The sequence below is a fragment of the Dreissena polymorpha genome, chromosome 9, assembly GCF_020536995.1.
Source record: "Dreissena polymorpha isolate Duluth1 chromosome 9, UMN_Dpol_1.0, whole genome shotgun sequence".
NCBI classification, from domain to species: domain Eukaryota; kingdom Metazoa; phylum Mollusca; class Bivalvia; order Myida; family Dreissenidae; genus Dreissena; species Dreissena polymorpha.
In genome coordinates this window covers 66,817,665-66,845,286 of record NC_068363.1, presented here as the reverse complement: position 1 = coordinate 66,845,286, position 27,622 = coordinate 66,817,665, and the positions used below count along the sequence as shown (strand labels likewise).

At 33.3% G+C, this 27,622-nt stretch overlaps 1 protein-coding gene and 1 long non-coding RNA gene across 3 annotated transcripts in view; one reads left to right on the top strand and one right to left on the bottom strand.

Moving 5' to 3' along the window:
• Window positions 1-27,622, bottom strand: part of LOC127844656 (glycosylphosphatidylinositol anchor attachment 1 protein-like) — a 169,431-nt gene that overhangs the window by 73,729 nt on the left and 68,080 nt on the right. The window lies entirely within an intron of this gene.
• LOC127844657 (uncharacterized) lies at window positions 17,154-23,106 on the top strand. The gene is made up of 3 exons (XR_008032861.1): window positions 17,154-17,263; window positions 22,521-22,638; window positions 22,990-23,106. It is a non-coding gene; the product is annotated as an uncharacterized LOC127844657 (long non-coding RNA).

The window sequence follows — 27,622 nt, the reverse complement described above, 5'->3', positions numbered from 1 at the left end:
GTTTTGTATGAGCATCAAAAACAGTGTCAAATTCATACCAGTGCCTATTTAGTAGCAGTAGGCCTTATATGGTCTACTTGTGGTAGAAATAATGCATTTTGTATAATACAACATACATAAATTAAAAAATATAGCTGCCCATACAGTTCAATACAATGTTCAATTAACTACACTATGCAAAGTTGAAATATGACATCAAGCTTGGAATAATCTTTTCAATAATGAATAATATGCTGTTTTAATTTATAAGTGAAATAGACACTTGCATATAAAAACTGATTTTAAATCAAAACTAAATGTTAAATTAGATTTTTAGCTCCACTGGCCAAAGGTCCTGTGTCCATCGTGCATCCATGCATAAACTTTTCCTTTAAACATCTACTCCTAAACTACTGGTCCAATTCTGATGAAATTTCTTAGGAATGTTCCTGGGGTGTACCTCTTTCAAATTTGTTCAAATTTGACTCTGCCTTGGGGGTCACAAAATTGAAAATTTGCTTAAATAAGGCCTATTTTGTGAAAACTTTCAAAATCTCCCGTCCATAACCATTGGGCCTAGGGCTATCAAATTTGGTATGTAGAGACATCTAATAGTCCTCTACCAAATTTGTTCAAATTATACCCCTGGGGTCAAATTTGACCCTGCCCGGGGGTCACAAAATTGAACATATGCTTATATAGGGTATATTTTGTGAAAACTTTACAAATCTTCTCGTCCATAACCATTGGGCCTAGGGCTACCAAATTTGGTATGTAGTGGCATCTTATAGTCCTCTACCAAATTTGTTCAAATTATGCCCCGAGGGTCACAAAATTGAACATATGCTTATATAAGGCCTATTTTGTGAAAACTTCAAAAAATTTCTCGTCAATAACAATCCGGCCTAGGGCTATCAAATTTGGTATATAGTGACATCTAATAGTCCTCTACCAAATTTGTTCAAATTTAATCCCTAGGGTCAAATTTGACCCTGCCCCGGGGGTCACAAAATGGAACATATGCTTATATAATGCCTATTTTGTGATAACTTAAAAAAAAATCTTGTCCATAACCATTAGGCCTAGGGCTACACAATTTGGTATGTAGTGACATTGTATAGTCCTCTACTTAGTTTGTTCAAATTATGCCCCAGGGGTCAAATTTGACCCTGCCCTGGGGGCCACAAAATCAATTATATGCTTATATAGTGCCTATTTTGTGAAAATTTTAAAACTCGTCTTGTCCTTAACCATAAGGCATAGGGCTACCAAATTTGGTATGTAATGACATGTTATAGTTCTCTACCAAGTTTGTTCAAATTATGCCCCTTGGGTCAAATTTGACCCTGCCCGGGGTCACAAAACTGAACATACGCTTATATGGGGCCTATTTTGTGAAAACTTTAAAAATCTTGTTGTCCATAACCATTGGGCCTAGGGCTACCAAATTTGGTATGTAGTGACATCTAATAAACCTCTACCAAATTTGTTCAAATAATGCCTCTGGGGTCAACTTTGACCGTGCCCCGGGGGGTCACAAAATTGAATAAACGCTTTTAAAGCGCCTATTTTGTGAAATCTTTAAAAATCTTCTTGTCGAAAACCATTTGGACTATGGCTACCAAATTTGGTATGCAGTAACATCTTATAGTCCTCTACCAAGTTTGTTCAAATTATGCCCTTTGGGTCAAATTTGATCCTGACCCGCATGTCACAAAATTGAACATTATATACGCTTATATCTTTCTTATTTTGTGAAAACTTTAAAAATATTCTTGTCCTTAACTCTAGGACCTAGGGCTACCACATTTTGTATGTAGTGAGATATAGTAGTCCTCTACAAAGTTTTCTCAAATTATGCCCCTGGGGTTAAATTTGACCCAGCCCAGAAGGTCACAAAAGTGTACATGTGCTTAAATAGGGCCTATATTTAAGTATTTGCACATGCAGAGAAATTTGTTTCAGCCTTTTTTTCAGCAGTGGAGTGATACGTCAGGGCCATCATGGCCCTCTTGTTTAAATACTCAAAAAATGAAACCGTGTTCATGCTTGCATGAACACAGTTTATAAATGCTGTCAGAATTATAAAATATGCAATTACTATAAATACAAATGCCAGGGAAAAGTGCTTTTTGTACTAAAAAATTCGAATAAATATTACAATAATACATTTTGAATACTTTAGTATGTAATTAACAGTTTTTGTCTGAGAAAATCACTAAATTTTATATATTTATTCAAATTCACATAAATCATATTTCAAAAACACATCATTACTTCAAATCCTTTCACACAATACTGAAAAAAAGCACAGTTTCTGATTGTTATTGATATTTTATTAATTAATACATGTACCATTTTTTAATCTTGATGCATCCTCAATTGTATAATGCACATCTTAATCTGTTTTAACAATTATAATATAAAGATTAAGGCTGACTCAGTAAAATAATAATCCATGATTTCTGCAGTACTTGCAGACAAAATAGAAATACTGCTGTGATATTATCTATCTATCTAATGGGATATTAATTTGGCTTCAATAGAAAAAAATCAAAGCATACACATGTATAAAATGTGTATGTATATATTAGTTAAACTTAAATTGATTGACCATCGATAAAAGATATTATAATATATGTATGTATATATATATCCTTGTAAAACTAAAAAATAAATATGTATGTTTCTATTACATCATAAAGGACTTTTATTTTCAGACAAAGTAGAGTGAAGCTTAAAACAGTATCCAATGGTAACAGTCAATTTTGGGAAAATCAACCTTATAATTATTTTCTGTGTTGGCCAATGTCATAATTGGTATAAAATGTATATTGAACTGGAAGTTCTCTTTATTTTAAATGATAACATTTGCTTGGTCAGCCATAATTGTCACAATCAAGTGGTCTGTTTACACTGTAGTTTTCTCACTGACTATGGGTTTGTTCTGAGAATGAGCCACACAAAGTATCGTTGGGGAGATGAGTTGTCAATTTTATGTTTATCAGTCTTTCATAATCCAGTATACCTGTAAAAAGGGAATTTGTAACTAATAATCACACAATATACACAATTAAAATTGTATGCATTTAGATTTATTTAGTACTGCACATTAATCATTTTCCAAAAATATGTAGCAACATTACATTATATAATGCTGCAATACTAAAGTAATTTACTAATTTAAGGTCGCTGATGTGTAATGGATGTGGTGTCCACCTAATGATCTGGAGGTCACTGGTTTGATCCCCAGTGTGGGAGCATTCTTAAGAAATCTCCAAGAGACACCCAAGTACTGGTTCTAGGCCCAGGAAACGAACTCAAGAGCATTTCACATACATGTACGTAGTTAGTACGTTAAATTTAATCGAACTAAAAAAGGGTTAAAACTAACAACTGAAACCCTTATTAATACATTTTATTTTGAATCAAGCAAATGTGGAAATTCATTAAAAATAATGAGTAAAATTTAAAAATTCTACTTTAAAGTAATCATGATAATTTAGATCATTTTCAGAATATTTAATGATGATAATGATACAATTATATATTCCCTAAATGATAAAAATAAAACATGTAATGTTAATTTATGAAAAAAAAAACGTTATTAATTTTATCAATATCATGGTAATTACAACTAGATACAGGCAATTAGATCAGAAACGTGCATTAATTATATTAACCCATTCATGCCTAGCGTCCTGAAAAAAAGGACATTGCAAACAGCGTAGACCCAGATGAGACGCCGCATAATGCGGCGTCTCATCTGGGTCTGCGCTGTTTGCTTAAAGAAATTTCTGTAAGAAATATTCTAAATATAGAAATAAATATACCAGACACCCCTACTTTTGGAAATAAATTGATCCAATTTAGAAGGATGGATGAGTCCACTGGGCATAAATGGGTTAATGAACAACCCAGACATTTGTAGTGATTTATGGACACTATTTCATTTGATTAACGTTCTATACATGACCTGTCATAAAAGGTATTTTTTAGCCAGTACTACAATCGGCAATAATAGTCTGTATTGCATACATATTCCAACGTCTATTATCGATTCGCTTCCTCAAACTGAACAAATATTTAATGTTTACATCGCGAAACGTAATGCATCCAGTTTCACTTTCGGTTTGGTTGGTTTTGTAAACACCGTAATTTCATCTTAAAAATTGGATGATAGGGTGATTAAATAATAATGGAAAAGTAAATCACTTGGATAATAGGTCAAAATGCAACACAAATGAACGTTAATAGTGCTCTTAATATCAAAGTTTCGGTAAAAAGTTTGGCGCTAGTTCAACGCGCATGTATACAGCCTCATAACAATAGACTGACAACCTTTTGGGTAGTAAAGTAGTAATACAAGGCAATATGGCGACCGTTAGCCACGAGGCCTATCTTACGGAGGAATCCGAGATAGCCGATGTATCACGATTGACCCTTCAAACGCGCGGTTGCACTTTACTGAAAAAATACTTATTTGTTTGATAAAATCATGATACCTATAGAAAGCTCTCATGAATGAGCGGGCTCTCCACTTTATCCCATTGAAAATGGTGACATATTAAAAATATCCATAAAAATCTTACCTTCGTCGCGCTTTTGTTGACATTTTAGTCCCCACACAGATCTTAAAAAGTCACGTGGTATAGGCACCGTGATTAAAGGGACGGTCAACCACGACGACGAAGAAAAGAAAAGTTGTAAAATACCGTATTTTTTTACAATTATTAGTTTATATTGATTTAAATATCAGGACTGGTATATTACATAACTTTAAAAAAGTTGTTAAGCTTTCATAATTTCAGTATATTCGGTAATAAATTTTACTGGGTATGTCTACCAGGTAACTACCAGTTAACTATAAATAACGCCAGTAGATTGATCATCATCGTCACGTGGTAAACCCAGGAATGTAAATTGTGCATGCGTAGTGAATCGTATATATTATATATAAATACATATATATATAATGAAAATATGAACTTTTTTCAAGTAATGTAATATACCATTCGTGATATTGTAATCAATATAAACTAATTATTGTAAAAAATACGGTATTTAACAACTTTTCTTTTCTTCGTCGTAGTGGTTGACAGTCCCTTTAAATGTTTTACGAGTCAGCACAAAGTCTGTACCGGAACCGGAAATAATGCTGTGTATAAAACTATGACGACGGAAGTACCGATCCAACGAGCTTATAAAGCCTCTCAAAGAAGTCGGTTCATAGTCCGACCCATCTGGTTTAGTTAGAGAGAAAAGTAATCTTGCCACATAGTAATCTGACTGATTGACGGAAATTTCATTTATTTTCTTTGATACACCTTGTTGTGAAAGATATCTGAGAAAATTGTTCATATCAGCGATTTTTGTTGTTGCTTTGTTTTTATTTTCTTGGTCAGTGATCAATATATTGACATGTTAAATGCTAACATCATTAAACTCATTGCTTTTTTAAGTTTCTTGCCTAATGGAATCTTTATTTTGATCATTCTGAATTGTAAATATTTATCAATCAATTTGTTTTTATGCCCATGAGATCGTTCAAAATATTATTTTCCCATGAACTTAAGCTATAAGGTAAAAAAAGTAGTTCCGTCTAAAAATAGCAATCGGAAAAAAACCTGATCTTAAAATACCGATAGTATAGAGCTCAAGTTTATAAGATCGTTGTGATACTATCGGTTACATCTGGTAATAGGATTTATCAGCATTCGAAATCATTGTTTCCTTTATTGTTTATGAAGTACAATTATTGAATGCACAATTGGTAACATAAACGTATGTATTGATTCCCCAGTCGTCACGAAAACACTTGAGAAAAAAATAATACAATTTTAGGAAGTTCTTTTTTATGTCGTGTATATTCTAGATGTATGACAACAATAACGGACTAGGCTGATGAATTAAGTGTATTATAGGCTGCAAAAGTAAACAATTTCAGTACAATAACATTTCGTTCTATATTGCGATCCATTTCTTCTGTCCTTAGTTGATGTCATTTTCCTGTCTGCATTGCTGTAACGAATTACAAATTCACTTTCCGCCTTAATAAAACAATACGAATATGTTTGACAATTGAACGTTGTTGACATAAATATTTTATGAACAATATCTACAATATCTACGAATGCAGATATGGATCTAGGCAATAAAAAGAGCATTCACGAACTGTAAGTTATGTATACCTGTATTAAAAATAGTGTAATGCATCTGTATTATTTAAATTTGTTTCATGTACACGTAATGTATATTGTATTTTCAAACAAATACATGCATTATTAATGTGTACTCACCTGGGAAATATGTGTCTGAATTTTGATACCATACCCTACAAACAAACACAACTTAACTGTTTGTGGGATTTATAATGGTTAAAATGGGAAAACAGCTGTTAAACATATGCTAGATTTTGGTTGGCAATTATTGGATATTGGTAGCATAAAGTAATTAGTATGTATAATAATATGAATTTTTTTAATACTTAAAATAATCCCCTGTATCCACAGGTTTAACCTGCGTGCAATTATTCTTATTATAATATTATGTAAACTTGTATCAAATTAAAATTAAAAAAAAAACGAAAGCGTACAGGTCATTTTCCAATGATTTCCGTAAACATTCTTTTTTTTATATATAGTTTTCTTACACTAAACGTTTGCTTTTGTGTTAGTAATGTAATTATATTATGAAATGAAATAATCTCTTATCCAGTTTCCATTGAATTTTCTTGAACATGCTTTCCAATAATAAATCAGTTTACTACATATTACAACTTAACACTCTAACATAAACTCTCTCTCTCCTTTACCTCCGACACACACGAACACGCACACTGACACACAAACAAACACTCACACACATACATGACATACACATACACTAACATAATACTTATGAAGAACATATAATAGCTTATCGATTGATAATGAGAATCAATACTTAAAGAATTGATAGGATTTTTGTATGTAAAAACGATTGGTTTAAACGAAAAGTGCAATAAAGTGCTATCAATTTACTTACGAGGAATAAGTTATTGCCACATGATTTTTTTTCGATTAAATGTTGGAATATCTGTACCTCTAACCGATTGCCATTTTAACTTTTGCACAGTTTGACCGATAAGACTTGCAGTTAATTTTTTAAACATATTTATGGACTACGGCTTAAGGTCTGAATTGCTGTATGACCCATGCAAACATCAACAATAAGTTCCAACTTAGTAGGTACTATGTGCAATCATTACTTAATTCGTTTGGGGACAAATAAATATATCATAAATGTCGATAACTTTTTTGCAACGCGGGCAACACTCGCCAAGCGGTATGTATTGCCCATTAGGACACAAGATAGTTGGGCAATACACCTTGTAACATGGATCTTTTGGATATGGCCTTGGCAGAGGGTATCCCTTATATGTCTGACTAGACAAGTAACAAGAATGAGACGGCTAATAACATGGTTATTCCTATATTGACTAGATATTATCAACTTGTAGGTATTTGGAAAACGCAATGCATATATAAACAACAACAAGCTTAACTGTGCTCAAAGTAACAAGATCACTCCACGATTGTATGATTACAACACATTTCGTAATTTCAGTGTTAAATTAATCTAAACATATCGGAATTGCCATCAGCAAGTAATTTATCATAAACAAAATGATTTACAATAGTTTTAAAATGCATAGGCCTATTCAGAAAAAGTATATTTAGTCATTTATTTCAAATCTACAACAAAATAAGGGTGTCAAAACATCCACATTGGCATTGATGTTCCCACATTACCTCCTTATAATAAATGTCAATTAGTTGTTCTTTTATTATTCTAATATACACTTTATCATTAGTTTAAATTGTTAAAATGATTAAAAATAATTCAAAAGAAATATGTGTAAAGTAAAAAAACTCACCTTTGGACACTGCTTCGTAGAATCTGAGCACTCGATAATAAAGCTAGACACAAGGCGTTAATATACTTGCAAGGAAATAATTAAAAAAATACTTACGGTGATGCTTGCCAAATTAATCTTGTTCGAGCCTGTGTAGTTGTTATCCACCGTGTAAGCGTTCATGCTTATTTGGACACACGCGGTGCATCTCATTAAGTTGATGCTTTCGTTAAATCAAGTATATTCAGATAATCTCTACTTTAGGAACATTTATAGCTGATAACATAGATATATGCATGCATTACATACCTTGCGAAGTGTGTGCACTCTTGGTATATAAACTGGCGTTTGAATGTCAATGTAAAATACCAGTGTACTAGTCAGCTTAAATATGCCGTACTTTCAAAACTTAACATACAGTACCCAATGCAACGCTCGTCCCAGCCTGGCAGTCTTTTTTTGTAAGTAAGCACTCTGACATTCAAATAAAGATTACTGTTGAAATGCTAAATTAACTTACGAGACAATATGTGTAAGGTTGTTCAGCTGAGTATATAATGAGTAAAGACATGTACATGTATAAATTTCAATCCCGTTCATCGAAAATCTAGGAGCTTTTTCAACATTACGCGTTTCTTTTTATGATGCATCATTCGGATCGGCTTTGCGTCGCATTATATATTTCACATTCTATTCAGTGTTTAGCGAACGATGATATATATATAATAGGTATAAAGCAAATGTGCTTGATATATATATATGTATATAATACATGCACTATATCAAGCATTTGTTTATATATATATATATATATATATATATATATATATATATATATATATATATATATATATCTGAGGTGTTCAACAACTAACGTGCTACATTATTATCTTTATAATCCCAAGTACACTTTAATACTCACATACATGGAACATATTATTTCTCGTTTCGGTTAAACATCAACATCGTCTTGTTTCATGTGCATATACGGACGGCGTACGCTCATCCAATTGGTAAAATAATATGTTTAAGGTCCACACAGATGACTTGTTAGAATGCCATTTAGGTGTTTGGCTTGTCTATTGGAATTCCTTATGAATCATATAAATGACGTGGTTTCACTTTGGTTTACCTCGAACAATACATTTTACCATCGATATTCTATTGAAGTCGGCAATTCACTGTCAACGAAAATGTATGCTTGTGATAAATAGAGTGGTACAAGTCGAATTATGTTCTCCAAATTAAAGCGTCTGTTGAATCAGCATGAAATAAACTTAATAATACTATGTTATCTTGTATGTATGGATATACACTTCAGGACAATTCGGGTCAAATAGAGACTCTGATGCGGACATAGTATTATACCATATTGACTCATAACATTTGATTGCATTTCATGCTGCATTATTATCGGTAGGATACAGGTCTAATTAATATTGCATATGCGATGTAATTAGTATATAGCTGCAGTATTCTTTATCCCAATAACTCACTCCAAACCTTCAATTCACCATGCAGCGATTGAATATTGACAGTAACAATTACGAATTGAAGTGATGTAATTAGAAAGGGTCAAGTTACACATATGTATACTAAATATAAACAAGTGAAACTCCAGCTGCTGGAGCAGAATTGCATTCTCATTATAAACAATTTGTTGGTCCGTCATTTAAGGCAAGTGACCAATTGCCAAAACAGTACGAAACAGCACAAAACGAAACAACATACACACATAGAAGAATAAAGCTCGGGTCACCGCCTAGTAACGGTCAATGCAACGCATTTGGGGTTTAAAACCGGTTTTAGAGCGCTCATCCTCACACTTGGCTAAGCAATATTCACGATACATATACGTGTAAATAAAATTTAACCTCATAGTATTGCAACTCAAATTAAACAATATATCTCTAGATAGCATTCACCGACATGTAAAATAAAACTGCTCCTTATTTTGGAAGGTTTGATTTAAAGTCCCTTGTATTAAACGGTGTTTGTTCGGGTCTTATCAGTAGCTTCAACTTAAAGGTCAATTGAAGGTTTTATTTTTGGGATATGCACATCGATTCAGAGTAATTCATCAGAGTATATGTCTTATATCAGCTAACGTATTTGAAATAAAATTAAGAAAACAATGTATAATAGCTCTATTGTATCAAACTAAATACCTTATTCAATGTTGCATTGTAAGTATGTTAACTTCCAATATATGTTACTTCTCTCTATCATATATTGTTCCGAATGAAAATCTGGACAAATCACCCAACGACGTGTTGAAATGTGTCGTATTTATTTACATGTATTGGTACATTTGAGGCGGTAAGAAACTGCTACAAATAAAACGAAACAAATATTTAATTAACTGTCAATGCACGATGTATACGAGTGTATATTTCTTAAACTAGCAAAATAATGAAAATAACTGGAAGTGACATACATATTACGCAGCACAAAATATTAGGATATCTATGTTTTTCAATGTGCGTTCACAAACATAGTTGTAACATTATATACGATTTATAGTTCAATTATTGTACTGTAAACAATAACACTTGCTTATTGACAAAACACACTACCAAATAATCTTCAATATATTTAACAAATATTTGCATATATGATATGTATGTAAGTCTATGTTGTAGTGTTTCCGTAAACATATCAATAGCTTTGCTTTATATAAAACAAAAACCAGTGTGGTAAAATGGCAGCGCTAGAAAAATAAACCGGATATTAGTATTTATCTGAACATTCACGAAACATAATTGTCGTATGACGATACAACTCTTTCTTTACCTCATTCAATAACACAAAGCGTTGAAACTTTGTAAAATTTTCAAAAATGATAACATGGAGAAATCCATCTTAATGTCTAGATATATGTTTAGAATGTGTTAACTACATTCAACATAATTCTACTATTAACATACCGCACGCTCAAATCAGAGGTATTCAACTATAATTTCAATGACACCAAGTGTCAAATATTTTACCTTTTTGAAGGCACATTTATGGTAAGAGAACATTACGACATAACTCAATGAATAAGACATGCGTCCATACGGCATTGATGCAACCACAATATACGTGTGTTGAATATTTCAGCGTAAGCAAAACACAAGCTACTGATAGCAAAATTTGAGGTTTTACATAATAGTGTGACATTGATCTTTGAGATGATTACATGCAACATGTTTTTGTATCATGATCAGCGTGTGGGGTTAATTGTTTTATAAATAAAATGACAAAATAAAATGTGGCACCATGTATAATCTGTTTTATAGTTAACTATACATTCGATTTATAATTATAACAGTAACCTCTGAGGAAGGAAGAAATGTTTTATACATACCATTCTAAGTCCGCATGGATGTCATAATTTGATAAATGTCTTACAGTAACACGATTAACGACAAAGTTAAGGTTATAGAGAATACTAGGTTAGCGTTGAATACAGAGAAGTTTATGTTGCGAGGCTTAGAACGCCGGAAGCGCGAGCCTTGGCGAGCGCTTTCGGTGTTCGAGCCGAGCAACATAAACTTCTCTGTATTCAACGCTAATCCTAGTATTCTATTTATCCCATTTGATTTTTTCAACGTGACGTTTAACATAAATAGATCTAATAACCTTAACAATAATTTTAATTCCGTCATTAAAGCGCTTAAAATCTAACAAATGTAACCATGCGTAGTGATATACATGTATTTGTTCTGGTACGCGAAATAGTCTTTAAAAAATTCACACACAAACTGTAAAACAAGTAAAAATATCACCATATGCCTACATTTAATTTTACGCAGTATGCGAATTTTAACACATTACGACCGCGAAAAGAAGATTTTACTTTACTATAATTTATTTTATTTTCGAAAGAAAATGATCAAAATCCAATATGGCGGCCATTACTCCTGACAAAATGCTGTCGATGTCAACATACATGAACACCATCGACGACCTAGTTCTGGCTACCATTACTTTAAATGTCGCTTTTTATGATTTTTGACTGGCGCGACTTTGTACAGGTCTGTCAATACTAAATAAACTGTACGCTGAAGTTTCTTTAGCTATAGAAGACCTTGACAATTTTGACGAGTAAACAGACAATTGCAGCGACTGACACTTTATTTGACAAAATATACAGGGCAATACGTTTTCCGACTTCGGACGACGAATTTCAGGACGCGCAGAACGTGTTTTTTTATATAATGTTATGGGTATGCCGTGTGTGATCCGATGCATCAATGGCGCCCATGTTAAAATCATTTCCCCGAGATCAGGGAACGACAAAAGTACTATCAAAAATCAAAACATGTAAGAACTAGTATCTTACCTTTAATTATCCTTTAAAATCCATCTAATAATTAATTTAACTCAATTATTGACGATTTTGCATCTAGGGCCTTTAATAATTATTTTAGCATAGTTAAATAAAGACCCTTATGCCATTCTATCACTTTATTCAAATGAGTTTATGAACGCGATAAACTTTCTTCTTCGTCACACGCTACGTCATGTACTCTACATTACTGCTGTTCAAATGAACCGGAGCAGTTTATCTAATAATAGCCGTTGGTAAACTCGGTTGCATTTGCAGATTTCTGCATATAAACATAATTATGTTTAAACTTGCACAGTGTTTTATTTATCTATGGTAAATGCCCTTATTGTACGAAAAAATAATCTAATATATAAATACACAAAGAATGGAAAACATTCAAGTACACAACAGATGAATGAGTAGAAAATACCCGTGTACAAATGGGACGTTCCCAATTCCAGTGTGGTGCTATTTTTACCATCTTATACTTTACACAGCTCTATGCCTAACGTGAATTAAATAGGAAAGCAAACATAGCAGATTATTCATGAACTGTGCGATATGTGTATGGCTTGTTGTACATTCTTAATATTTAAGTTAAATGTCAAAAGTATATGCTTTGGTTATAAACAATGCACATTACACTAAATAATGTCATATGACTAGATTTAAAGGTTGAAGGTCGTATAATTTTGAAGCTCAAGTTTTGTCGACTTTGTTTCTTATGAAAAATCATTCAGTGGTAAAGTAAATATAAATAAAAAAATAACAAAACAAAAATCGTGTAATTTTATATTTTATTTCATTATTTCTTTTGGTGAATATGTCATATATATTTTTTTTCTGCAAAATATGCACATTTTCTTTTCATGGGTGACCTTAAAATTCGATCAATGAACCAAACAATATCGACCTAATTTTAGCGCATATCGCATGACGTCATTTAAAAAGTAGTCCGTGCACGCGACAGGTATATTCCACAGTGTTGAATACAAGCAAGTATATTCCACAACGTGTTATACCGTCAATGTCGCGGTGAAAGTGGGATAAAAACAAATCTATTATTTGGCCAACCTTGATCTATAAGGCGTGATCTTAAAATATACATTACGTATAACATTCTAATAAGAATATTTGCATAGTGCGATATTTATAACAGAAAGTACAATGCCAGCAACTGACAAACTAGTAATATAATTATAACCACCAATACAGCATTATTGAAAAAAAAGAGTTAGCGTCTATGTTAAATTTATCACATATTACTTCGGAGCATGTGCCTTCCGTTCGTCCGTTAATCGAAATAAAACATTTGAACACATTCATAAGAACTACATATTAAAACCCATTATAATACGATCCTGAGAACCATTAAAACACGTTAAAGTTAACCTTGTGTCTTGTGTAGAAGTTGTTACTGTTTTACTGCATACAATTTAATTTATTTTCTTCGATATTAAGGCAGAGGATTGTGTTCTTCTAAAATATTAATGTTTGTTTTAAACAGTGTGTTCAATACAATCAGGCGTACTAATATATCATTTAAAAATGGATTTGTGTTATAAAGTAAGGTAATTTAAACATTAATAACGTGGTTAATTAGAATAATATAAATATTTCATCACTCTTTAATATTTGACAATCTTGGACATATACACTGCAAATCTAAAGAATTCGAACATACTTTATCAATTTTGGCTAAAATTGTTGTCGTCGCCAAAACGGGATACATTTAATGTATATATAACGGATAACTCGTACATAGTTTCGTTTGATTTATATTTATATAAGTTCAACATGTTATTTTGGCATATGAATCACCAGAACACATTCGCAATGTACATCATTAAAAACAGAAAGAACAATCAACTTAAAATAAATATTGCGATACTGTTTGTGTGAACAATAATGTAATATTGATTGCCCATTCAATATGGTGTCAAACCAGTGTATCTAATTCTCAGACTACGTGTGCACGCGCCCCGCACTGTTATCTTAAGTAAATCAATAAATGCTATTTAGCATACTTGCCCATACTGTTTGGTTAACACAGGTTAATGTTTTTCACTTGGAAAATGAGACGCTTCAGCTAACTGGTAATTGGAATATACAGAGCTACTTGCACAGTAAATACATTTTTTTCCAAAGGAAAACATCTTTATCGTTTAAGTATTTTTCTTTTAGTTGTATGCAACTTTTGATAATAAATATTAATTCATAAAATAATTAAGGGTTGAACCAACTATGTTTAAAGTGTGACTTTGTCGTTATATGGAGTTATCGTTAACACAACTCTGACAACTATAGTTTTTAATTATGTTCACAAGGCGATACTAAAAAACGAAATGATGAACGAATAATTAAAGAAAATGAGGTACCTATACAATTTAAATTTAAATTAAATGTAAGCCTTTAGCTCATCAAAATATATTTGATACCATTAAGTGTCACTAAATCTACACATTAATTCAATATAAAATCAAGCCCTTGCGTTAAGCCCAAACTCTTCTAAAACAGTTTAGAATTATGGACCGCAAAAATTTGCACTGCCTGTAATAACGCCCGAAAAAGTCCATACTATTTAATGTATCAAACATAGAGACAACCAGATATAAGCTGAACATTATGATATTTCCACATCTGTTTCTAATTACTTGTAAATGTTTGACGGTGCATTTCAAATTCACATGTTCGACGCAGATTTACACAACTTACAAGAGCATTATTTTCAAAAATAGACCAAATCTCATTCCCGGCAGGTATATAAACGTCTGCATACAAGTATTAATATCGAGCTCTCAAATTGTCAAAGCAACTGCCAAGGTTAGTTTTTTATTTACACTATTCTTATGATGTGCTAAATTGGTACTATTATGTGTTGTTAAAGTTTGCTTAAAAATCAATAACCAGTACATGCTATTTTTTAAATTACAGATACAACTCCATTGTAATAAATTGTATAATATATACACATGTATAATGAATACACATTGTTAAAATGTGCAAAGTAAAGAATTATTATGATACAGTTTTGAAAGCAACTACTATGAATTGCTTTTAAAAGTAATCGCTACACTGTCACTATTTTCGTCAGAGGTATTGATGACTTTGACAAGTTCATTGAACTCTACAGGTCGATTGTGGCTTACAGGTTTGTAAACCACTCACCGTTGTCACACATCTCGCTTAGCCCTTGCTTCTCCATAATCTCGTCATATCCTTGGTTGTCAATACCGATTAAGGCATTAAAGTTACCCATCAAAATGATTATGTTCTTCTTTTGTCTTTCTTGAATTATGGTTTCCTAGTCTGTCGTAAAAGTTGTCTTCCTCGTCCTCATTACTGGCATTCGTTGTGGCATAGGACTGGATTATGTCCATGTTGATCATCCTCTCCTTTGTATCGAAAGAAGCTGTTTGTCATGGTCCTTGGTCCATGTGTCTCCAATCATATGAGCGCTCTCTGTGCCGACTTTGAAAGCATCAGTGTTACTTAGTGGCTGTGCGCTGCATTCTTCTGCTTATGCCCTTAGATCAGCAGTATATCGCTTCTGTCCAAAACGAGTCCATTTCAATTCGCTGATTCCTATGATGGTCAGGTGGAATAAACTCATCTCTAGCCACTTGCGCTGTCTTCCCGGTCGCGTACATGTACATGGTTCGGATAAGTCAATATGTATGATTACTTTTTGTACAACAGGAACTTAACTGAAATAAATGATGGTTGACATAAACCTTTTCAACCAAATAAAAGTATGAGCATTTTTAAATAGCTACAGGTTTCACAGTTTGGAATGATATATAATAGTGTTAGAAATTGTATTTTGATCTTCATAAAGCGGGATATTTTGGTCATGACAAATCCCGTTTGCAAGAAGACCTCGAATATTACTATCAAAATTTTCAAAATATATTAGTTTGAAACCAATTAACGTCATGTTAAGCATTCTGGAATTAGATAAATAATCCGAATGCTTAAGAAAATGAAAGCAAGCAATCACTCCCGAGATTGTGTTGGCTCATGCCACGCGTTTAACCTTAGCACCAACAGGATAACTGGCTGTCCACCTACCAGGTAATGTAATCGATAATCAGTGGCAATCAAATACCGTCTCCTCTAATCGATAACGTATTAACCCAGCCAGCCGCGAATGTTAGGAACTTAAACGAGTTTCATATCAACGTCCAATAAAATCACACAAATAATTTTTGGATACTCTAAATTTGCAATGTGCCTGGTGGTACACTTATGTTTGATGTTTTTATTTCAACGGATTTAATTTGGTTTTCTTCTTACTCATTAAACGCTGAATGTTACCATCAAATGATAAACAAATCCTGTGAGGAAACCTATATATAATACAGTTACGCGGTCTCGGTAGTTTTCAGACTATACTTAAGGGGTCAATATAAAAAACGGGGTTTGTATACAACCCCGCGTTCTAGGCACCTTTAATTACTATGAGGGGGTGTAGGGGAGGTAATGCAATCAAATGTCACAATAAGGTCTTATATCGAAAACCACAATCACGCCTGAAATTGAAAATTTAATTTAAATTTAAATTTAATGTTGCTATATATTTCCTTGTATGAGACGTTAAATAAATGACGTATTTATATATAATACTATATTAGGTACCCCTATATACCTTAATTCGTGTTAATATCGGATAAAAAAGGGTATGGAGATACATGTATTTCAAGTGGGAACCCCATTACCTCTTTCTAAATCAGAGACCCCGTAAATGGCGATATGTGTGAATATATATATATATATATATATATATATATATATATATATATATATATATATATATTACTAGGTGAGTTAAATTTTACAGTTCAAGTAAATATTCGTTGGATAAATTCATGTCTAAAAACTATTGTTAATAAATATTTATTGTATTTTAAAACGAAAATGATAATACATTTACACTGCTGATGTTTTGTGTTCTTTTTTTACAGAATTCGGATTTGTTATTATCATAACCAGAACAATGTCGTCTGTCCGGATATTGATTGTCCTCATGGTTGTGTGCATCCTCGCAGGGAGTTTAGTGCAACAGGCAGAAGGTATGCCGTTTCAATAACATGTGTCTCAATGTTTAGTTTTCTTCTTGAAATCGATGTTATTATTACAAATTGTTATTTTGGACAAATTAAAATCAATTTGATCTATTGCAGTCGAAATATTGTCCTGAAAGAGGCAATTTAACGATATACCTATAGACCGAATGCGATTTAACGATTTTTTTTCTCGGTCCCTTCATTAATTCACCAATTAAAATATGTCGCAATATTACAAATATAGGTGTAACAGTGACTTTTCACACTCTATCAAAATGATATTCATACCTAACGCAAGCCGAAATAAAATACAAATTATTATGTAGGTTTTATTTTCTCACAGTTATAAATGCAACAAAAACATGCAAATCATGTTTCGCATTAGCTGAGTAGTATTTTTCTATAAATAGTTTTGCATAATTATCAAGAACAAATACTTAGACATTAGCATACGGTAGGGTTTGGCCGGACGTCTTAAATTGACCGACTGTCTTTGGTTCGAGAGCCGTGATAAGGCATGGGCCGATTATAAAAGTCCGGTCCATCTCTGACGTATGTTATCGTTTATCATACATATTATCCTTTTTTTTCGTCCACTAAAATTAACTTCCAAAATAGCTTTCGGAACTTGTATTTTCATTCCATTAATAAGCAATTTATGAAGGATCTCTAGTTAGGTGATTTCTTTGACAAAACACAACCAATTTGAGATGGACTCTCGGGATTTTCGGGAAAACGATCTGGTTGACGTGGTTGATCTAACAGTTCAATATTGCACTAATAAATCAGAATCGACAAAATTAAAAACATATTTATGTTTTTTTTGTCATAATGGTTAGCATGCAATTGTTACAATTTTCAAGGGGGGGGGGGTCATAACTTCACAACACAGTATATATACTCTATATTTTATTTACACACTACGAGAATAAATATATACACCAATAATGTTTATTTGTTTACTGTCTTCACAATCTAGGTAAAATCCATTCTCTATCAAACTGCCACCAACTCTCTATCATACAACTTGTATCTTTACATCTCTACGTTCAATTCTACTCTCCCCCAGCTCTCACTGCACCTGGCTTTTTATACAAATTTGTCCACCCTCCCATATTTGGATGTGTGGAAAGACAATGATAGGACCTAACATTTAATTAATATTTATTATTGCAACTGTTGAAATATTTGACAAGCAGACTTTGCAGAGCAACACACCAGACTAGTCTTTATTATGAAATGATGACCACATGGTATCCTGTTCTGATAACACATGTCCACCATGCCCCGATGGCATCAAACAAAGTAGTCTAAATTAAGTTCATAAACTAAAAATTACAACACTCCCCCCTCAACTTAGCTTATTAATTGTCCTCAATTAAGCCAAATAGTTGTATAAATGACTAAAAAGCCAGACTCACACTCACAACATGTACAACGTGTATATCAAAACACTTTATACGAATATAATATTACTACATTGTATGAGCCGTACAAATAATCTATATGTATTATTAATACTAAGATTAGAAACCTTCTACAAAACAAGGAATTTTACTATGAGATGATGGTACATTGTGATAATACATAACATGATCTGAATCATCCCTTTAAAATTACTTGTACATGATTAGAAACCTTCTCCACAACAAGAAATATTACTTGTAAATTACTACATACCATGACAAGAAACATCCATATACATTGACTTGTATTGCAAATAACTTCTCAATACAAAATACATAGATTTATCCGTCAATATAATGAATCATAAACAGTACCGTCCTTTTAATTATAAAGAAACACATTCAAAGAAATAATATTCTTCGAAAACTTGATCTCCAACGTCATGCATCATATTTAAAATATTGTAACAGTTTGATTATATGAAAGCAAGAATATACATTTTTGGTCATATGCAAAGTAAACACACTGTTTAATAAGCATATCCGCAAGCTTTTTACTAGAAAGTTTTAATATTCAGTTGCACGAATTCAAACCATCACACATATCACTATCATACAAAAGTCCTAATATGCATCAGCGTTAAGTGCCTTATACTCATTACTTTAAATTAACATTAAAGAATGGATAATTTAGGCAAAACAAATTTGTAACGTTTATACAATAAGAAGCAGCAGTCGTCCTGCTAAATTGTCTTGTGCGCCTTACTTATTAAATGAACATATATTATAAACAATTCTATAAGAATATGGCGCAAATGTTTGACTCTGAAAAATAATAAACACAAGTGTGCACGGTTTTAAATCCAGGGATTTTTTCAAACACTCCGTAAAAACTCACTTAATCCAATAATTAATATACCAAAATCATTGGTTTGGAATTAAATACACACACAAAAATATATTAAAGCGCACACAGTGGCACTTCATATTCCATTTTTACACTGTAGACACACACATGAAGAATTAACTTGTGCTCTTATGTGTAACATGCTGACAGATACCAGTTCTGATCTGTAGGGTAAAAGTTGAACTGCTGGGAAATGTAAACAACAAACCATTAATTGATGACCCCTTTATCTGCTAAACTGCTATTTCACGGTATAGTGTTGATCTCTTTCCTCTTTTCCTGAGGTTGTGGTTGTTTACTGTTTCGTCCCATAGATGTTTTCGGTGTTTTGGCCTTTTTCTGTACGCCAACTTGTCATACAACTGTATGTGACCATTGCAAGGTGGACAATCAGGAACAGTGTCTCTTGGTTTTTTTTGACTGTCAGATGTACGCCACTTCACAACAACGCCAATAACTGGAACCTGCTGTTGGAGTTAGGCTGTTCTCTCCAGTGAACAGTAAACTCTGCTTAATTTTGCTAGACATCCTACGGCAGATGACACTTCACCTGTCCTAGGGTTTCCGTTTATATTAAGCATTCCATAGTTGCTGTCACTCAAAGTCGAACTGCAATTTGCATTTCGGTGGTCAGATTGTTTACAGAAGCGCAATCGGGTTATCCGGTAGCGACAGTATTTCCTTATTCTGAATAATCCACGATATACAAAATACAAACAGTCCCACAGCTTCACCCTCTTAAGCTGTAGCAGCAAGAAAATCCAACCCCAGAATCCAGATTCATAAAGTTTTACTCCGGAAATTCTTGCTTTCGACGACCCATAATTCTGTGGCCTCACAGAATTCCTTTTCCTATGAAGCAACTGCATCGTCGAACAGAGAAAATCTGACAACTGTATATATTTTTTTCAACACATGTCAAACCCCGTACATTTTAATCATTCTAGACTAGCATGCTGTTCATTACAATGCCATTCTTCGGTTCACTTGAAATGTCCACATAAACATGCTTTCGGTCACTTTCATACCTCAGTTCTCAGTGTTTGAGTCCACATTTTCTTTCAAATTCATGGGATTTAGTTTCTTGAAAATCCCAGTGTAGTACCTTTAGCCGACTAAACATTCCTGGAAGAACTATTCAACAGTCCTACAGGTACTTGATTACTTTTAAACTGTCCCTTGGGGTATTAAAGCCCTAATGATATCCGAGTTGCTGTTAATTTGACTAAGGGCTTACAATCCCTGGAGAGAAATGAATTGACCCAAGATTTATTGTCTGTCAAGGTATGATGCACTTTTACTTCGATCAACACTTTCCTCACCATAGCATGTTTAAAGTCCCCATGTAGACAAAATGATGAGTAATTATACAATGTCTTATGTGTTTAAGTCCTTATCCCAAAGCTATGATGAATGAATATAATATCACTTTCCTCAAAAACGTGTTTAAGTCCTTATCCCGATGCTATGATGAATTAATATAATATCCACTTTCCTCAAAAACGTGTTTAAGTCCTTATCCCGACGCTGCCACCAGTGTTACAATTTTCGAGGGGGGTACGTTCATAACTTCACCACACAGTATATGTACTCTACATTTTATTTACACACTACGAGAATAAATATATACACCAATAATGTTTATTTGTTAACTGTCTTCACAATCTATGTAAAATCGATTCTCTATCAAACTGCCACCAACTCTCTCTCATACTACTTGTATCTTTACATCTCTACGTTCAATTCTACTCTCCCCAAGCTCTCACTGCACCTGGCTTTTTATACAAATCTGTCCACCCTCCCATATTTGGATGTGTGGAAAGACAATGATAGGACTAACATTTTATTGATATTTATTATTGCAACTGTTGAAATATTTGACATGCAGACTTTGCATAGCAACACACCAGACTAGTCTTTATTATGAAATGATGACCACATGGTATCCTGTTCTGATAACACATGTCCACCATGCCCCGATGGCATCAAACAAAGCAGTCTAAATTGAGTTCATAAACTAAAAATTACAACACAATACATGTTTTGTTTTCAAAGTATGGCGGTTTAAATGAAGATTATTGGATAGGAGAAACGGAATGGATGTGCGTATTGTTCGATTTACATTGTAGGAAACCTACAAATTAAGCTGTCATTGACGTTAGCGTGTCGTAAATTAAATTGTGTTTAATGACTTCCTTTTAAAGCTCTGTTTCAGCTTCAATTAATCCATGTATGCATAGTTTCTTGTCTAACGTTTCAGTTTTATTCAGTATTTGCATTTGTCCAATTGTATTTACGTGTTGTTTTTTTCGAATTGCTCAGTGATACATGGCTTTATTTTATTAATCACGCCACTCTGTTCTGTTGACGTCGCACAATCGGATTCTTATCAAATATAGAAAAATCGACAGCGACTACAAATATAATATCGGCCGATCTGGAACGGGGTAATGACCCGCATGCGGCGTCATTAATTTTTGCAATGTATAGTTACTAGTTGTAGTATCAAAACTTTGTAGAGTGAGGTAGAATTTTGCTACCATTCAAACTGTACACATTTAAGTAACCATATTTTCTACTTTATATATTGGATCGTTATAACGATGTCTCTAAACAGTTATAATATTATAAGAACAACTTATATAGCAGTATACCAGTACTTACTTGCATGTAAATAACATTTATGGAGAATAACCATTTATTATTAATATTAGATATTACATTACATTTTTTATGATCATATGTACTTACATAAGATGTTTAAATGTCCGTCTGGCTGGCTGGCTGTTCTTTTATTTCATTCATTGCAGTGTTAACGTCGGGTCATATAAGAAAACGCGTTTGGAGAAGGCAGAAATATCCAGTAGGCAGTGATTTTAATGCGCTGAGTTTTATACTTTGACAAATATTAATTACGCGTCAAAGTCTATATAAATTTGGTTGATTTTAGCCCAGTGTCGTTGTGCAATCTTTGGCTGTGGCAGAAGCGAGTGTTACATAGGAAGATGTGGAAGATTGGATTGGCGCTATTGGTGCTGCTCAGTCAATAGCGATGAGTGTCAATAATGGTGAGCATTCGTATTTTCGCTTTTATTTTAAATTAACGTTTCATCTGTTTTGTACTTATTTATAAACATCATGATTACTCTTTTCTAGCTCGTTTTGTCATGCAATATAAACTCTTTTTACAAACGTATTTTATAAGCAACCTGGTTCCTGATATTCTTCGGATAAATTACTATGTTTGTTATTCAAGTCACGTTGGGTCGAAAATTTAATTCAATTTTCGCTTTAGCGCATATGCAAATATAATAGTCGTTTTGGATGTTATATTGTAACGATATATCAAACATTTTTGTTTTACTAATGGTGAATACATGTGCATGTTGTTATCTAGTGTCTTATTTATTTACTTACAGGTAAACCAGGAACACCAAAACCACTTGTTTTGGAACAAGCAGTTAAAATAAATCAAGACTCGAAACTTGTATGCGTTAATGTGTGTATTCAATTTTATTGTTAATCTGATAAAGACTGTAGTCAATAATTTAGAAAACTGTGTTTTATTTTTATTTATTGAGTGTTAAAATGCCAATACGCTGCAACTATTCGCCGTACATGATTTTAACTATTCACCGTACACGACTTTTGCCATAAACACGTATTCGCCGTACACTACAGTTATTTTATTTTAATAGATTTCCACGAACGATAATCAAACTAATATAAGAAATAGCATTAAGATGGTATATATTACATATAAGAATAGGTAATCAACTCCATACACGATGACAAACCATGTAATCATAAAAGAAAAGCTGTTTCTTCGAGAAGTACCAATTTCAAACCGGTACCAAGCAGTCATCAATTTGTGTAAATAACGCTTCATTAATACGAATGGCAATGTACACATTTTAAACATATAAATCTTTCTGTAAGATGCCTAACACACACTGGTTATCCAGGAGCGAGTAATTATTTGATATATTAGGTTAGTAATTACTGCTATCCATGGTTGGTGTGTTTACTTTCGCTTCGCTGGTCATCTATTTCCGGTGGTGATGATAGACGGTGATACATAGAATTATTAATTTAAAGATACTAAACAGCGTTTATTTGTAGTTCACAGCGACCATATTATCCTATAGTATGTTAATTTTGGTAGTGTGATGCTTGGCGAGTATTAGTCACTGCCTTTCAGATTTTGTGTCTCTCGATGTCAAATCTTAAACGTTAACACTTTTATTACTCGAAAGTATGATTGCTATTTCTAAGGTGTAGAACATCTTGGAAATCTTTTGTAAAATCATTTTTCTTTCACATAAACTTGATTCGAATAATCGCATCTTTTTTTCAATTGAATAAAGAATGCTAACCGACGGGTTACAAAATGAACACCGAATGCTATGATCGAATCATCCGCCCTATGGGATGTCTAGTACATTTCTTATTTGAATGCCTTCACCATAACCGCATCATCAAAAACGTACTCCATCTGAAATTGTGTGTGTGTTTTCAACCTTGAAATACAACAAATTCGCGCATTATAGGGACACCATATTGTTTATTTTCGTGACGCCATTTTATATGTGTTGTGTTCATTCACATAATTGTGTTTGCCTTCGAAATAAAGACAGATACATGCCAAAATGATTGGATGCTCAACAAAAGGAAAGTGGTTTAGGTGTTCGAAGCCTCGCTAATCAAGAAATAGTAGAGATAATTAAGAGTCGCCTTGCTTTATCGTGACCGAACAGTAGGCCCTAACACGTTGATCGGACAGAAGCCGCAGGCTGAGGTCCGTTAACGTTTTTGGACTGACTAGGAGATCAATTTGTATAATGCGAGGAGGCCCTCAGTGGGCTCTTCTATTTCTTATATTATTATACTGAATATTAGCATGCACACTTTATGATACATCAAAGACAAATATTTAGGTTCTTGACGTCAAAAACATCTTCCGACAGATTAGCAAATCGACCAGACGACATTTAATATTTAACTTGTGATATTTGCTACAAAAGTAAAAGTAGCTGAGCGAGCACTAACACAAAGTTATGACCTGAGTCGCGGTCACTTTACTACTAGTTCTCAACAATATTCCAAAAATACAGTGTCCGAAAATTTAGAAACACATTTGCAATATACCTTATGGACAGGATGCTCCTATAATCATGTGCATAACGTCACCTATGAATAATAGCTTGTTGTCATATATACCACGCCGTTTAATATAAACTATTAAAGAACATGTTTGCAATGCATTGAAAATGATGTCATCGTGTTTGACTTTGTTTAACCGAAAGATATTCCATGGTTTTCTTTGACCACATCCTGCGATGATAAGCTGAAAAGCATTTGACAAACTGAAGTAAAAAAAATAATTTGCACCAAAAATTTGGACATGTTGAATTCTGTCTTTTTAACAATTTGTCCAATGTGTCACACTTAAAACAGGAACACACATCTCTTCATTAGTTATTGGTTTAAGTAATTCCATGTAACCAGTATACATGTCTATTACACAAATAACGCAAACGTAGCGATCCAGTGACTTCGCAAATCTATCTGCCAGGAGTTACGAACATAATCATGTTTTTACACAAACGCGCGATAAAAATACAACTGCCCAAAAATGTTTAATCAATAATAACATGGGAAAATCTGGGTGGCCGAAAAGTGGAGTCACAAAAATAATTATTTGTCCTTTTTAGTCACTTCAATATACACTTTAACCCCCAAACATTGCTACAAAAGGCATTTTAACTATCCTGGTAGGGTACAATGTACTTTATAACATATCAAAAGTTAACCGAAATCGGACCTCTCAAAAGTTGTGTTTTGTTTAACAAAGGTGGCCGCCGAATCCTATTAATAATCATAATTATGAAACTATCCACGCACATTTGATTCTTTTGTTTTCTATACCTAGGTTTTGGGTACCAAAAAACACTTTAAGATCATCAGAAAAAAGTTTTAATTTATTATTTCACACAGAAATCAAACAGTGCGTCTAAAATTGTCACCGACGCAATACGAAGGACCACAAGTCCATAACTTTTGACCTAAATGTGGTGATTGTTGTGTCAAACGCTAAAGTTAGGAAGACCATGGAACACATAGATTGAATTGTCGATATCACAAAGCAAATAAATAATCATGATATCCAATTCATGACATTCAGCTGTTCACTAGCAACTGATACACACTTTTGTCCATAGCATTTGTCACAGAACGTTGAATTTTCGGTGTCGTTGTCCTCCTCCTTAGTACCGACCTATTGTTAATTGTTTGGATTGTCACAGTTTTCAGTTTCGCACCTACAACATTTCAGGGGAGTCCATAGCGCCTGTAGCTGCATCGAGAGGATTAACTTGAATTTACTTGGATTTAGAGGATTTGGACTTGCCACCAAATAGAATCACCTTCAAGCGTTTGACAAGATTTGAATGAGGTTTATGGGTCTCTTCAGCCGAATAAAAGCATTTTAGGGTTTGGGTCTAGACCTATGTATAGTCAAATTACACATACATGTTTTTCGCATGGTAGAGAAATGTTAAATAACTAATTGGACATACTTACAATGGCTCACTTTCGTGTTTAATGATCTTTATGTGTTCCTGTCCACCACACTGTGGCGGTATATATAACAGTCATCGCGTTTGAGTTAATAGTTATGAACTTGCGGGCCTTGTGTTAGCGGCCATCTGGACGCCATGTTGAATTTCTGTGTTGCGAAAAAGAGTAATAATTAACGATTATCTTAATATGTTATTTGCCCCCTGAAACCTAAGTATTGACACCAACATCGTCCAATTTCAGTCGATAGTCACATAGTTATCATCATAAATAAGTTTAAGTGGCAATCTTAGACGCCATCTTGAAAACCATAACTTTCCACGGGTCCAATTTCGATAAACGTTTGGAATGTTATCAAGGACAATCTACCATAAAAGGATCAGTTTTAATATATTTTGTAACAATTTTTGGGTGATTGATATGGTATTTTTGTATAATGACCCGACTATTGAAAGAGAATGTCAGAAAACTTTGAGTGTCAGAAAACTTTTATTGTTAGAAACATTAAGAGTAATTAAGATATTTATTCAAGCTCGATTGCATAGAATGCCAAAAGATTATTGAAATGCTCTCGAGTCCGCTTCCTGGGCATAACCAGTACTTGGTTTCTTTATGGATATCAATAGATCCCATGGTGGGGATCTAACCCGTGACCTACCGATCTCTATGTAGACATCATACCAACTACGCCACGGCAACCTTAACTTGGCCGTTTTATTTAGCCAAAAACATTATGAAAAACATTAAATGTATTGAAATTTAACTTGTTTGCGTTAATGAGCTAACATCTTTATGGACGTCGCCCACTGCCTGCCACAGGTTTTACCATCATACGCAACTTTAAAAAAGGGCATATAAAAAAATAAAAATATAGTAAAGTCAAAATCAGGAAATAATCGTTTATATTTATGAAACATTTTGACTACAAAATATTTTGACTTCAGTATTTTCATTTATTAAAAAATGCTGCATGCATAACACGCATTTGAAGCTGCCATAGATTTAAGCGTTATATATTTAAAAAAAAACATTCCTAGCTTATACATGTAAATGTCTTTCATATATTTTGGACATGAACTGACCATCCGGTAAATGGATAGCATCATTTACCCACACCAGGCTTGTTAATGTAATTTTCCCATATATAGCCAGTCTTCACTTACTGATTATACATGTTATAGATAAGGTTGTTCCTCAGCTCGACGTACAGTCCGTCGACCTGGGGCTGATAAGGCCCGGGGGGCTTTCTTTCATAGTCTTGTGTACCCAGCGGAAGAAGTTCATATTGATCCATATGGCACCCCTCAAATATGGCGGGTCATGTTCTGTATCGTAACAATTATAAAAGGGCGTCGTCTGACTGAGAGAGCGTAAACCAAAGTCGGTACAGACAAGTTTTTCGTTGCGTATATTTGTTAAAATCTAAATTAATTTTGGTGAGGTAGGTTCAGCAATTTTCAATACCACTGGAAA